This window comes from Bufo gargarizans, chromosome 11, assembly GCF_014858855.1.
Source record: "Bufo gargarizans isolate SCDJY-AF-19 chromosome 11, ASM1485885v1, whole genome shotgun sequence".
In the NCBI taxonomy this organism is placed as follows: Eukaryota; Metazoa; Chordata; class Amphibia; order Anura; family Bufonidae; genus Bufo; species Bufo gargarizans.
This window is the reverse complement of record NC_058090.1, coordinates 11,468,801-11,484,636: the sequence shown is the minus strand read 5'-3', so window position 1 is coordinate 11,484,636 and position 15,836 is coordinate 11,468,801.

Below are 15,836 nucleotides of genomic sequence, written 5' to 3'. Positions count from 1 at the left end.
GATCACTTTTTGTAAAAAAAAACTGTAGAAAATGAAGCGAACAAAAACGGCGAATCAGCCATTTGGACGTTTTTTTCCATTTTGCTGTTTGCTGTATGGGGAATATATTTTTACATTTTATACTATGGGCGTTTTCGCACATCGCGACACCCATGATGTGTATATTTTATTTTATTTTTTTAGTTCTTTTATTTTTATTTTGAGAAAAGGTGGGTGATTTAAATTTTTATGTTTTTTTTATAAAACTTTTTTTTACACTTTTTTATAGTTCCCATGTAATCATTAGATTGCTATTATCATAGACTCCAATGCACTTGCATTGGAATCTATGATGATTTTAATACTTTCCTATGGAGCCGTTTTACAGGCAAGGGCTCCATAGAAAATACAGTCCTGATCAAAAGTTTAAGACCACTTGAAAAATAGCAAAAAAACATATTTAGCATGGCTGGATCTTAACAAGGTTCCAAGTAGAGCTTCAACATGCAACAAGAAGAAATGGGAGTGAGACAGAACATTTTTTGAGCATTAAATTTAATGAAAACAACGAATAAACTGAAACAGTCTGTTTTTCAACTCATCAAAAGTTTAGGACCACACTTCCAAAAAAAAACTAAACCCCCCCCCAAAAACAGAAATCCAACTTCCAAACATGAACCCAGTAATAAGTAGCTCCGCCGTTATTGTTTATCACTTCAAAAATTTGTTTACACATGCTTGATGCAAGCGTTTCCATGAGGTGAGTGGGAAAATTTCTCCAAATGGTAAAGACGGCCGCACGAAGGCCATCTACTGTCTGGAACTGTTGTCCATTTTTGTAAACTTCCCTTGCCATCCATCCCCAAAGGTTCTCAATTGGATATAGATCAGGGGAACACGCAGGATGGGCCAAAAGAGTGATGTTATTCTCCTGGAAGAAGTCCCTTGTCCTGCGGGCATTGTGTACTGTAGCGTTATCCTGTTGAAAAACCCAGCCGTTACCACACAGACGAGGGCCCTCAGTCATGAGGAATGCTCTCTACAACATCTGGACATAGCCAGCGGCCATTTGACGCCCCTGCACTTCCTGAAGCTCCATTGTTCCACTAAAGGAAAAAGCACCCCAGACCATTATGGCACCCCCTCCACTGTGGCGCGTAGAAAACATCTCAGGTGGGATCTGCCTGTCATGCCAGTAATGTTGGAAACCATCAGGACCATCAAGGTTAAATTTTTTATCATCAGCGAATAAAACTTTCTTCCACCTTTGAATGTCCCATGTTTGGTGCTCTCTTGCAAAGTCCAAACGAGCAGTTCTGTGGCGTTCATGGAGATGAGGTCTTTGAAGACGTTTTTTGTTTTTGAAGCCCTTCAGTCTCAGATGCCGTCTGATGGTTATGGGGCTGCAGTCAGCACCATTAAGGGCCTTAATTTGGGTCAAGGATCGTCCAGTGTCTTGACGGACAGATAATTGGATCCTCCGGCTCAGTGCTGATTAAATTTTTTGGGGTCTTCCACTTGACTATTTTGTTCCATAACCCTCAGGATCATTTAAGAAATTCCAAATGACTGTCTTTCTGCGTCCCACCTCAGCAGCGATGGCGCGCTGTGAGAGACCCTGCTTATGCAATTCAACAACCCGACCACGTTCAAAAAGGGAGAGTTTTTTGCCTTTACCATCACAACGTGTGACTACCTGACAGAAAATAACAATGAATCCACATCTTTGCACAGATTTGTCCTTTTAAAGGCATGTGGTCCTAAACTTTGGATCAGCTGAAAAACAGTCTGTTTCATGTTTCAGTTTAATCGTTATTTTTAATTAATTGAATCCTCAAAAACTTTTTTGTCTCACTCTCATTTCTTCTTGTTGCATGTTGAAGCTCTACTTGGAACCTTGTTAAGATTCAACAATGTAAAATATGATTTTTTGCCATTTTTCAAGTGGTCTTAAACTTTTGATCAGGACTGTACTATGCAGCAGGCTCCAGTCATTCACAAAGACAGGGGCTGCTGCACACACGCTCCGGCTCTTCCGATTGCCACATGGGGGAGCCGGAGCGCCACTGGAAGCGCGCGTTTCCTATGTTTCACGCACTCAGATTCCATGGTTAGGAATGACCACGGCATCTAAGGGGCTAAATGTCCGCGATCGGCATTACTGCTGGTTGCGAACATGAGCCTTGGGTGTCTGCTATAAGAAGCAGATGGCCACCCGTGGCTATGGCACCCGCAGTGCTGAGGAGCAGGCGCCATCTTTAAAGACCCTGACAGTGCCGTACATGAACGGTGCCGCGCGTTAAGGGGTTAAATTATATTGCTATCAGCACTAGATGTGTTTTGTGTCCTCATCACAGTCATACCTCTTCCTTTAGAAGGTCACTACACAAACATGAAGAGTCACGTTGGGTTGACCTGTAGCATCACGTCTTAAAACTCTCAGCGATGGGAATATTTATGTGCTTAGTGACATTTAATATCTTTATAATTCGCTCCTGGGACAAATTCTCAGACATTTAGTCCACAAAGAAGATTCAGGACCCTGAGGCAAGCACAATAAATGTTAAAATGCGGCAGCTTTTTCCAGCTCCTTTTTGTATGTATTTTAATCGTGTGTGAACATTTTAATTGATCCTCAGTTGGAGGTTCAGTTTTTAAAAAATGTCACACTAAGGAATAATGGAAGCTCCTGTGCCCCAGAACAAAATTTGTGACGTGCCCTTCACCAACCTACTGCCTGTGCCTTCTACTTATGTACCTCCTATAATTATGTCCTTGATCAGGGACTCAATATTAGTCCTCTTTAGTTCAAATCTGGTGAAGTCAGAAGGATGTTGTCATAATTTCAGAGTAGAACCATGTGGATAGTGAGGTGGTAGATGCCTAATGTTAGACATTCACACAGTATTTGGAGCAACTAGACTTAGGCTGATGACATTTATCTTCATACTGTTGTGAAGAGGACCTGAGCCTCTCCCTTCTGTCCATAGGGTGTGTACATGCTCCCTCTGGCTCAGAAAGGAGCCAGTATATGCTCATCCTAAATTAACCCAGCGTATGGCTGGCATCTCTTGGTACTTAAGGCAACTTCTCCTGGGGGACGGTGCCTAAATAATAGGTAGTTTAGCTTGCTAGATCCCTGCAAAGGTGTTCTGTATTCATTTGTCTGCTTTTGTAACAATTTATGCCTGTTTACTGGATTCTGATCCTCCGCTCCCTGACCTGACCTGTGCCTAACCTCCATATTGACCTTTCACTGCCTGCCCTGACCTTGGATTTTTTTATCGGATTGCCTCATGCTCTGCCTGCCCTGATTTCTCCTGACCCTCATGGGTAAGCAGTCAACCCTACAGACTCTACTCCAGGAGGTAGTGGCCTGGTGGTTTCCCTTAACTGAAGTCTGGGTTTAAAGGGTAAAATACCAGAAGATCACCAGAATCTTCATTTTAGGAAAAAACCTACATCAAATGCATTGATTGACACAGTGCTTCCATAGCCACTACTGTAACAGTGTGTGTTTGAACTGGGCGTTAGTGTTGATCGAGCACCATAGTGCTCGTGTGCTCTACCGAACACAATGGAAGTCAATGGGAGAACCGCAGGCACCCCCTGCTCAGAAGAGAAGAGGGTGTCTGATTCACAAAAGAACGTAAAAAATTGATGGAAACCCCACCAAAATAGTTTGGAAAAAGCATTTGGAGGATGTCTGAATGTATCTTGGACTCCCATTACTTGTGACATACAATAAACAGCAACACAAAAGCTATATGCCAAAAGACAGGTATGTGCAAACCAACAATCTATCCATGAGACAGATAACAGCCCTGTGCACTATGAGACATTCCAAACCAGCTCTCCTCTGACTGAGAGCCAGTAAGCCTCAAAGTTGCTTCATATCTATTGAATGGCTTGGGTGGACCTGTGCACCTAGATCAATATCATTAGGGTGACACAAGGTTTTCTGATTGTCCTAACATAATATTCAATAACCTTTCTATACATTTTTGTCATGTAATAACTAATTTTCATAAACATGGGCATATGGGAAATACATGCAAATGAGCAGAATCTGCTTTGTTTTTCAGCTGAAAAACCATTTGCATGGAAAAAGGCATTAAAGGCTGAGTGCTACACGGTGTGTGGGCTCTGTTGAGCAGGGTGCCCCACTTACTAGTTCCCCAACAAGATGAACAATGCCATCTATTGGTTTCATGGTCTTATAACAAGACTATGAATCCAATAAATGGCGCTGTTCATGAGTAGTGTAGATCGCAAATATTCTAATCACAAATTTTTATCACGAATCTTCCATGCAAATAGTTTTTCAGCTGAAAGACAAGGCAGATTCTGCTCATTTGAATGTCTTTCCCATATGCCCATGTTTATGCAATTAAGTTTACATGACAAAACTGTATAGAAAGGTTATTGAATATTATGTTAGGACAATCAGAAAACTTTTTGTCACCCTAATGATATTGATCTAGGTGCGCAGGTCCACCCAAGCAATCCAACGGATATGAAGCAACTTTGAGGCTTACTGACTCTCAGTCAGATAAGAGCTGGTTTGGAATGTCTCATAGTGCACAAGGCTGCCATTGTAAGGTATGCTGACTGTTATCTGTCCCATGGATAGATTGTTGGCTTGCACATACCTGGCTTTTGGCATATAGCCTTTGTATGGTTGTCTATTGTATGTCATAGGTAATTGGAGTCCAAGATGCATCCAGCCATCCTCCTAACGCTGTTTCCAAACCATTTTGATGGGGTTTCCATCAATTTCTAACTTTTTTTGTGAACCAGATACCCTCTCTTTTTCAGAGCATCGGGTTTCCCATTGACTTTCATTGTATTAAATTGTACTCGAGCACATGCATTATTCAGCCAAAAACTGCGATATGCTGAGCATAGCGATGCTGGAGCCAAACTGCAGTTCGGCCGAGCATGCTCGCTCAACACTATTGGGCATGTTTTTGTGCGAGATGTACAAAATCTTCCAGTTCACTTTTCTCTAAATGTCAGAAGCAGAGGCTGCTTACCTGCAGCTACTTAGTGAACACACATACTGAGATAATTATTTTTATTAAAATGTAAATTATTATACATTTTATCACACATTGTATGAATTGGGCTCTGCTCATAATCATAACGACAAATGTGTCTATTGTAAGCCTCTATTTTCTGTGAGTAACCACCACAGCGGAAACATTTATTTTTCATCATGAAAAGCAAAAAACTATTGGCATTTTCGGAGCAGGATAGCAAATTACGAGTAAGACGGTAAGACCTATTTATAAGTGTTATACGACTGGGCAGGGGTGTATTGCCGAATACAATGTACAGTTCTAAATGAAATTATTATTGAAGCAATTCTCCTATTTCCATATTAGAGGGTGATAGTATGTTTACCACAATTCTATAAAAAGTGCCCCTTTCACATAATTAAATCATAAATAAAAGAAAAAATTGACATATTGGGTATCGCCCTGTCCAAAATGACTGTCTCTATAAACATATCACATGATCCAACCCGTCAGTTGAACACTGTAAAAAAAAAAAAAAAAAAACTGTGCCAAAACAAACATTTTTTGGTCACCTTACCTCCCAAAAAGTATAATACCAAGCGATCAAAAAGTCATATGTACACCAAAATAGTACTGATGAAAACATCACCTCATCCCGCAAAAAATAAGCTCCTAGATATTTTTCTGAGTTGGGATAAACAAATATACCAAAAAACAATGGTAGAATTGGTGCATTTCTTTATAGTGTGAAAAAAAAAGTGATCAAAAAGTTGTATGTACCCCAAAATAGAACCAATGATGATGGCAACTCATTCTACTAAAAATAAGCCCTCACACAAATAAAAATGTATAGTTGTCAGAAAATAAGTGGACTGGCATCCCAGAGACTGTTCAATAGCAACATGGTGAACCGTAAACTAATCCATCCCTTCTGAGTCTTGCAGCAGTTTACATCCACATACGGGGTGTTGCTGCTTTCAGGAGAAAATAGGTAAATTATGAGGTGCTTTTACTCTTGTTACCCCTTTTGGAAATTAAAAATTTGGGACTAAAACAAAATTTTATTTGAAGAAATTTTTCATTTTCACTGCCAAGTGTTTCTAAATTCTTTAAAATGCCTGTGGGGTCAAAGTGCTCAGTACAACCCTTACTAAATTTCTTGAGGGGTGTAGTATCCAAATTGGGGTCACTTTTTGCGGGTTTCCACTGTAGGGGCACCTTAGGGTCTCTTCAAATAAAACATGGTGCCCAAAAACCATTTCAACAAAATCTGCCTTCCAAAAAACATTTGGCGCTTCTGACCTTCTGACCACTGCCAGGTGCCCGCAGGTATTTCTGTAAACTACAGAATCATGTAATACATTTTAAGGTTTGTTTTGCTGTTAACCCTTCCTGTGTTGCAGGAAAAATGGATTAACATAGAAAATCTGAAAAAAAAAATTTGATGATAAAATTTCAGCTCCAATTCCCTTCAACTCTCGTGGAAGTTTGTACTATCAGTTCTGAGTGAATTGAGGGGTGTAGTTTCTAGAATTGGATACTTTATGCGTGGTTTCTATTATATGAGCCCATCAAAATCACTTTTAACTGAATTGGTGCTTTAAAAACAGTTTTGGAAATTTTCTTGAAAATTTGAAAAATTGCTTCTAAAATTCTAATCCTTCTAACGTCTATGAGGCAGTGACAGGCCTTATATATGAAGGACGGTATGTATCGCCGAGAGTGGTGAAAGAAACCTATTAAGGATATGCATATTGAGGTGTGCTGTGGTAAACCTGAGACGTGCCACCAAGGTACCTGGCCTTGGTGGAGTAAAAGCCGTTAGCCTCTGCATCCACTAGAATAAATAGTGGACGATCTTGTTCATTAGCATAGCTGGTTTCAGCTAATCTGGGCCTGGCTTTTACTGTCAGTAAGCAAAGAGCTGGGTGGGTGCTTACGCCCCAAGTTTCACTCTGGGTTTTGCACGTGGCTCATGTCCACGATTGTGTTTAAAAGTCAGCAGCATGATGCAGGGTGTGTCTGCGGAGTGAGAGGCTGCAGATCACACACTGCAAGGCACATGTGAAGGAAACACTGGCCTGTGGACTGATTACCTGACCTGGTGGTAACTGAACTGTAAGTTGGCTGGAACAAGCAATAAACAGCGTTGAAGTGACTTTGTTGTGTCCCTGCCTTTCTTCAAAACTGGTCATAGAAGCCCCACGGCATTACCTCCAACATGATGCACAATTGTTTCACTAGAAAACAATCTAAGAATTGGTTAGATAAGTAAAACAATTCTCAAATTATTACCACTTAGGCCTCTTTCACACGGGCGAGTTTTCCACGCGGGTTCAATGCGGGAGGGGAACGCATTGCACCCGCACTGAATCCGGACCCATTCATTTCTATGGGGCTGTGCACATGAGCTGTGATTTTCAGGCATCACTTATGCGTTGCATGAAAATCGCAGCATACTCTATATTGTGCATTTTTCACGCAACGCAGGCCCCATAGAAGTGAATGGGGCTGCGTGAAAATTGCAAGCATCCGCAAGCAAGTGCGGATGCGGTGCGATTTTCATGCACTGTTGCTAGGAGACCCGATCATTATTATTTTCACTTATAACATGGTTATAAGGGAAAATAATAGTATTCTTAATACAGAATGCATAGTACAAAAGTGCCGGAGGGGTTAGAAAAATATATATTTAACTCACCTTAATCCACTTGCTCGCAGAGCCCGGATTCTCTTCTGTCTTCTTGTTTGCTGTGTACAGGAAAAGGACCTGTGGTGACATCACTCCGGTCATCACATGGTCCATCACATGGTCCATCACCATGGTAAAATATCATGTGATGGACCATGTGATGACCAGAGTGACTTCACCACAGGTACTTTTCCTGTACACAGCAAAGATGAAGACAGAAGAGAAGCCAGGCTGCGCGAGCGCCTCCAGCGCTATTGTACTATGCATTCTGTATTAAGAATGCTATTATTTCCCCTTATAACCATGTTATAAGGGAAAATAATACAATCTACACAACCCCGATCCCAAACCAAGTTCGGGTACCAAACATGCTGATTTTTCTCACGCGTGTGCAAAACGCATTACAATGTTTTGCACTCGCGCTGAAAAATTGTGCATGTTCCCGCAACGCACCCGCACCTTTTCCCGCAACGCTCGTGTGAAACCAGCCTAAAAGTCACACATGTCAGATGCGCAACAAATTGGCCTGGGCAGGAAGGTAAAAATTGGCCTGCGGTAGAAGGGGTTAATGGTTGTTATTTTCCCTCATGGTTTTCATAATTTTTTTGTCATGTGACAGCACCAATGCTCTTATGTATGGATTTGTCCCAATATAAAATGTATTCTTTTTTTAATTAAAAAAATTGAACATAGTCAAAACCCAGAATACTCAATGGTATGACCCAATCATTTTTTAGTTGCATCACGTAATGGTAGAGTATCCAGGAAGGAAGATATGGAGAAGCAATTGTTCTTCTCTGCAGTCCATAATCCTCTTCCGCGTCTAGGTGAGATTGATTTTGAAAGGTATCAATATGACAACAATCTTAATTAACACATAACATTCTCCATGGATGATCAGAATAAGCATGCTACGATTTAATTTCTGCAGACGTCTCCGTTCTGACCGGCGGTCAGGCGAATACCGTCCTTTAATTTCACAGCTGAAGATTGAGCATAATCGGTAACATTATTAAATATGGTTCTTCAGCTTTTCCTTGTGTTATCGATATATATTTTTTTCCCGAAGTGAAGAACCTGGCTCATTTAGACCCAGTGAACTGATGGCTTTGGGGGTAAGCACAGCAGGATTCATTTCAGGGGATATGAAATTGTCTACTGACGTAAAGAATACGATTTCTCTGAGTCACTATTAATTTCGAGCGTTGGCTCGAATGATGGAAACATGTGTAAGATATTAAAACTCGGAGACCTCAGAAAGGTCTCGGCAAATATAGGAGAGATGATCCACAGTCATTCCTTGTTATTCAGAAATATACATCATTCGTGTTGTCATAGAGGAGACTGCATGTCGGCAGCCATATTGGAACCTAAACAGTGATAAAGAGCAATCCCCTTTAAAAATACAAACATCAACTGCAACTCCTGCAGCCACCGGGTTGCAAAGGAGGTTCTGCAGCAGTGATTTTTATTTTTTGCAACAATATATAATTATGGGCAATGCAACCATAAGAGGATGAGAGATGAAGGGTCCATGTTCTTCTGTGCATTTCACTAAATATGCATTCAGTAGAGATGAGCAAATTTCTCAAAATTAGATATGGGTCCGATTTGTCCGAATTCAACTCAAGTCTGAATACATTAAACCCCAAATCAAAAGTGCTCCAATTGCCTTCCTCTCATCTTAAATAATCTTGAAATGTTTTAAAAATTTAGCTTGAAATTTCAAATTTTTGAATTAATTTTCTCATCTCTAGCCTTTGCCAAAAGGAATCTGAGATAAATTTGTTATTAGCAGTATGAAGCTTGACAATTGACAAGATTGTGGTGGTCAGCGAGCCTACCCCTAGCAACAAAACTGCCAGGCTTGACTCAGTTTATCTTGTCTGGTTGCTAGACAGTATATCCCTAGCAAGCAATCTGTCAGACGTAACCCATTTGCTAGGAAGTTAAACCGTACCAATCATCAGATTTTATGCAATTAGCTGTAGTTGCTATGTGGTGTATCCCTATAAATTATATTGTCACACTTGGTTAATATGCAATGCAGCTAGCAATCATACTGTCAGACGTGACCCAGGTGCTCAGCTCTGGTCGCTAGGAAATGTATATATGACAAGTATCAAACTTGACTCAACTATTCAGCGTTGGTTGCTATGTAGTGCATCCCTGGCAATTTCACTGTGAGCTTCTCATGTCGGGTAACTAGGCAATATATCCATAGTAATCAAACTGTCAGACTTCATCCAGCTGCCTTTCTTTGGTTGCTAGGCAATGCATCCTTATAGTCAAAATGTGAGGCTTGACCCAATTTCTCATCTCTGGTTGTTAGGCAGTGTATCCTTAGTAGCCAAATTGTCAGACTCGACATAGCTGGACAGCACTGGTTGCTATGAAGTGTATACCTAGCAACTATCAAACTTTACACAGCTATTCAACTTTGGTTGCTATGTAGTATGGAAAACACACAGTGAATGTGAATCTAGGCAATATACCCATAGTAATCAAACTGTCAGACTTCATCCAGCTGCTAATCTCTGGTTGCTAGGCAATGTATCCTTATAATCAAAATGTGAGCCTGGACTCAACTTCTCATCTCCGGTTGCTAGGCAGTTTTTCTCTAGTACTCAAACTGTCAGACTTGAGCCAGCTGCTCCACTCTGGTTACTAGGAAGTGTATATCTAGCAACTATCAAACTCTACATGACTATTTAGGTTGCTATGTAGTGCATCACTAGAAATCACACTGTGAACTTCCCAGCTCTGAGATCTAGGTAATACATCCATAGTAAGCAAACTGTCAGACTTTATCCAACTGCTTTTTTATGGTTGCTTCCTCATAATCAAAATGTGACCTTGACCCAACGGCTGATCTCTGGTTGCTAGGCAGTGTATTCCTAGTTACCAAATTCTCAGACTTGACACGACAGCTGCAACCACTAGCCCAAAATCACAAAAAATAAAACCCTTCTTTTTGTTACTCTAGAGTTGCCACAACTTGTGAGTCACTTACAAGACAATGCATTCCTATGGCTGAAAGGCTACATAGTGATCTTTGGTTGCGCAATGGGTCTCGAAGCCAAGACCACAGTGTAGCCCCAGCCTTGAGTTTTATGCATGCTTCCCTACAACATGTCCATTTCTCATGAAGCCATAATATAGCTGCCCTCCATGGCACCTCTATATGCCTATGGTTTTTACAATGGCATTCTCCAATGGACTCCATTGGTTGAAGACCATAATTTCAGAGTTGTCACCCAGTTTTGCTTAGTTCTGTCTTGGACTCCTAAATCAGAATATTTTCGGTGCCTGGAGACCCCTTACCATATTCATAGACAATATATTAATTAATCCACCGACACAGAAGGCTTATTTCAATTTGGTCATAGACAATTCATTAAGGATGAAATCTGAAGTGACAAGGCAGCTTTCTGTCACCTTAACGCTCAGATAGATTAAAATTCAGTGCCAATAGTGCAAAATTACAAGAATCAAATATTCACATTAGTCGCTAGCAAACGTCAGAATACGTTTTGTAGATTTGGTCTGAATTGTACATTGCTTCTGGCACAAACCTTTAATAAAACTCCTTCCCCAGCATTAGTAATTTCCTTTTCAGTTTTAGTCACAGCAGTTGTCCTGATTAGCCCCTGCAGGATCTGTCATTTGGAACTGAATTCTACATCTGCCTCTAAGATGTACCAAAGATGTGTTGATGCAGAGCGCGGGGGCAACTGATTTTCAAGTCTTAATTGTCATTGTGGTGGGAACATTCTATGAAGATCAATCAGGTGATGGAAGAGGAACAGCTGTGGGAAAAAGTAGAATAGAGATTTTGTCAGGTTGTAATAATTCTTACCCAAAAAAGACAGAGTCACTTAGAAAGAGGACAAAAACCAACAGTTAATAGAACAAGAGAAAGGGTCTTCAGGTGGCAGGATGTGTCTGTGAAGAGGAGAACTGGTTCTCTATGAATGTCAAAGACATTTATGGGGCTTTTCATGGTTTGAAAAACATGGATGTTTCCTTCCAAACATAACCTGCAGATTGGTGTGGAGCTATTTCTAGAAGAAAGCTGCCATGTTTTTGCAATCTTGGATAATAACTTCCAATCAAGATACACTTGAGTCTTGGGGTTTTCATAGATGGTCATTGTATCACTGACTAAATATAACCATACCTTTCTTTTGAGGTGCAAGTGACCTAAATGAAGCTTCATCTTATTAAAGAAAAAAGAAAAAAAACATACAAGAAGATGGATAAAGAAGATAACCAAAAATGTAACATTGTAAAGCCTTAGAAAACCATAGAGGAACCTTTATCACATGGCAACCAAAAGCCATATTCATAATCTTTGGGTCAGACTCATAATGCAAAATGTATGATGTGGCCTCACAAATATCAGGTGCCAATTAAAATAGTGTAGTCTTCTTATATGGCAGAAGGGTCTTTGGTCTTCTTCAAGTCACTATCACTGCCCCAAGGATAATGATCAGTCGGCACTCCGGAAGATAGCGTGGTGCACGTGTCCTGAGATAACGATCTCACATCAATGATACGAAAGAACCGGCACTCACTAGACGCGTTTCGACTCACGTCTGGAGTCTTTCTCAAACAAATGAATATGACATACAAACTAAGTGAACAGGTGAAACTTAAATAGACCGCCAAAGCGGAAGTGACATCATGGTAACCATGGTAATAAAGTATACAGAACAATTCAATTGAATTGAAAAGAGGATCCCAGCCGCAACAAACATCATGGAAATTCTGATCCTGTTACAATGTATATCCATATACTGGTCCATATAATAATAATGTCGATGATGCTGATAATGGTGCCGCTGGGATGTCTTCAAGTTTTCTGCAAAAAATTTAAAGATTTTTAATGACTATAAGACTATAAAGCTATGAAACAAAGCTATGAAACAAAGGGAGAGAAACAAGTTAATCACAGATATAGAGTATGTGCATAATATCCTGGAGATTTACAGGAAACTATGCAGGTCATACTCTCGGTTCAAGCCTTTGGGCTCCAATGTTTGCAAAGTGTGAATCCAATAGGATTCACGCTTCTTCAACATTTTAACCCTATCGCCACCCCTGCGAGGTTGCGGTACATGTTCAATAATTTGAAAACGAAGTTGTGATATATTGTGATTCTGTCGATCAAAATGGTGCGGGATAGGCAGAAGCAAGTTTTTAGTACGTATTGTAGACTTGTGTTTGGAAAAGCGATCCTTCATCCGCATGGAAGTTTCGCCTACATATAACAAGCCACACGGGCACTTCAATAAATAGATGACAAAGTTGCTATTGCATGTGTAGAATCCCTTAATGGGAAATTGTTTGCCAGTTTGCGGATGTGAGAAGAATTCACCCTTGATAACACTTGAACAATGTATGCATCCCAAACAGGGGAAGGTGCCATTTTTTGGTGTAAATAATGTACTTTGTCGTCTCTCAATACGAGAGCTGCCAATGTCAGCCCGCACCACCATATCGCGTAAATTCTTATTACGCTTATAACAGATAAGCGGACGATTCTGAAATTCCTCAACAGAGGGATATGCCCTAGATAAAATATTCCAATGTCGGTTGATAATTAGTCTGCATTTATGCACCCAAGGGTGAAATTTAGAAACAAAAGGAATACGTGATGGTTTAGTGGTTTTGGCGCATGCCGCAATGGCCTTATGCCTTTCTTGATGAAGTAATGAGGTGGGATATCCGCGTTGTTTAAATCTATCACTCATCTCATTCAAGCGAATGTCCTCAGTCCCAGTGTCAGAGACAATTCGTCGAATCCTCTGAAACTGGGAATGAGGTAATGCTTTTTTGACGGTTGGGGGATGGTTACTTGAATAGTGTAAAAGAGAGTTTCTGTCAGTATCCTTAATATGGAGATCAGTTACTATAACTCCACCATTTCCTTTAATAACAACAGTATCCAAGAAACTGATCCCCCTATCATCATAATGTAAAGTGAACCGGAGTTCACTCCACACAGAATTTAAAAATTCCGTAAACTCTAGAAGGGTCCGAATGCCGCCGCGCCATACACAAAACACATCATCGACGAACCTACGCCAAAAGATACAATGCGATATGAACAGCTCATTTAAATAGATGTATTTGTCTTCAAACCATGACATGTATGTGTTTGCGTACGGCGGTGCGGCATTCGAACCCATCGCGGTCCCACAGCGCTGTTTATAAAAATTATCCTGAAATAAAAAATAATTTTCATACAGAATAATTGTCAATAGACTCAGAAAAAAATCTTTTTCACGTAAGGTGTAAGAAGAAGAGGTTAATAACCACTCAACGGCACGTATTCCCTTTGCATGAGTAATAGAGGTATATAAAGAACATACATCGAAAGTAACAAGCAAATCATCCTCCTGTAACGTCAATAACCTAACCTCATTAAGAAATTGATTAGTATCCAAAAGAAACGAAGGCATGGTTTTAGTTAAGGGTGTTAAAACCTTATCTAGCAAGATGGCTGGAGGGGATAGAATCGAATCCGTCAAAGCCACAATTGGCCGACCAGGGGGCTGCGTGAGAGACTTGTGCACCTTAGGAAGTGTGTAAAACACCGGCGTAACGGGGTGATGATTGATCAAATACTCCCCCAATTTAGGATCTATAGTTTTATCCTCTAAGTATGTGCCTACCAAGGTGCAAAGCTTATTTTTAATAGTATATACAGGATCCCCTTGTAACGGTTGGTAAATCTCATTGTTGGATAATTGCCCCAAAATTTCAGCAATGTAATATGCCTTGTCCATAACGACAAGGGCACCCCCTTTATCAGCAGGTTTAATGATTAAAGTGTTATCATGTAAAAGATCCTCAATGGCTCTTTTCTCAGGACATGTGAGATTATGTGTTAAATGACACCCTCCATGTCTTAAATCCTGCAATGCTAGGGAAATATCTTTTTGAACCAATGCGACAAATGTTTCTACGGGATGATGGGATTTAGGCGGTTGAAAATTACTCTTCAACCTCAAACCGAAATCCTTGAGGGTCAAAGAAGATTCATTAACATTGACATTCACAGTCACATTTTTATCGGGATCAGAGAAATGCGCTTTGAGCCTGATGTTCCGGAAAAACCGCTGACAGTCCATGTCCAGTTCAAAACTGTCCAACGAAGTGGTCGGACAAAATGACAAGCCCCTTTCTAATACACTAAGTTGTAATGGGCTTAGATTTTTAGAAGAAATGTTAAAAACTAAGGTTTGGCATGAATCAGTACCTGGGAGCGTGTCGTCCGCGGAGCGTCCACTGCGCCGATAATGACGTCCTGCTCCTGCCTAAAAAAGCCGGACGTGAAGCTCCAGTGGTGGAATCGCTGCCAGACCCGGAAGATACGGACCCTGTGCGGCGTTGTGGCCGAGTGTGCAATGAAGTTGCAGTACCTGATAAGTCCTGCCATTTATAAATGCGCTTGTTTTGATAGTCCTCGGAATCCCTGATGAACTTCTGGCGTTTGGTGCCTTCGATGTCCCTCCTCAGGTTAGTGCAGATCTTATCAACTTTCGATTTTAACTCTGTTAACTCAGCTGCCGGCAATGCGTCTTTCAATTGAGATTCAATAGACGCCACCTTTTCCTTGCTGGTGGCTATGGCCTCTGTGAGAAATTCGATGGTTAACACCATCAAGTCCATGGAACATTTATTTAAAATGTTAGCAAATTTAGTGCAATAATCAATATTATCACAAAAGAATGTAGGTCGCAGGTGAACCCTTAGACCACGTGGAATCCGTTGTGACCGGCAATATTCAGCAAGAGTGGAGACATGCAATTCCCAAGAGGTGCTGACTAAAGCTCTAAGGCTCTATTCATATTGAGGTTTATTCATTCAGGCTATAGTTGTTTTTGGAGGACAAGCACAGCACCATCTGCAGCAGTATTTATTCAATAAAAAAGAATGAGACCCCAACGACAACATGATGTACCCATGTTATAGGTTTTTATGGGACTCAGGTGGTCTTTTAAAGCCAACTTAATTAAAAATAACATAGGGCATCATAGAAAGGATGTAATATACTCCAAAGCTATGTGGATTGGACACCCAGGAACCCAGTCAAATGAATTTTTTTTTTCTCAGAAAATCCTGTTTCCACCTAC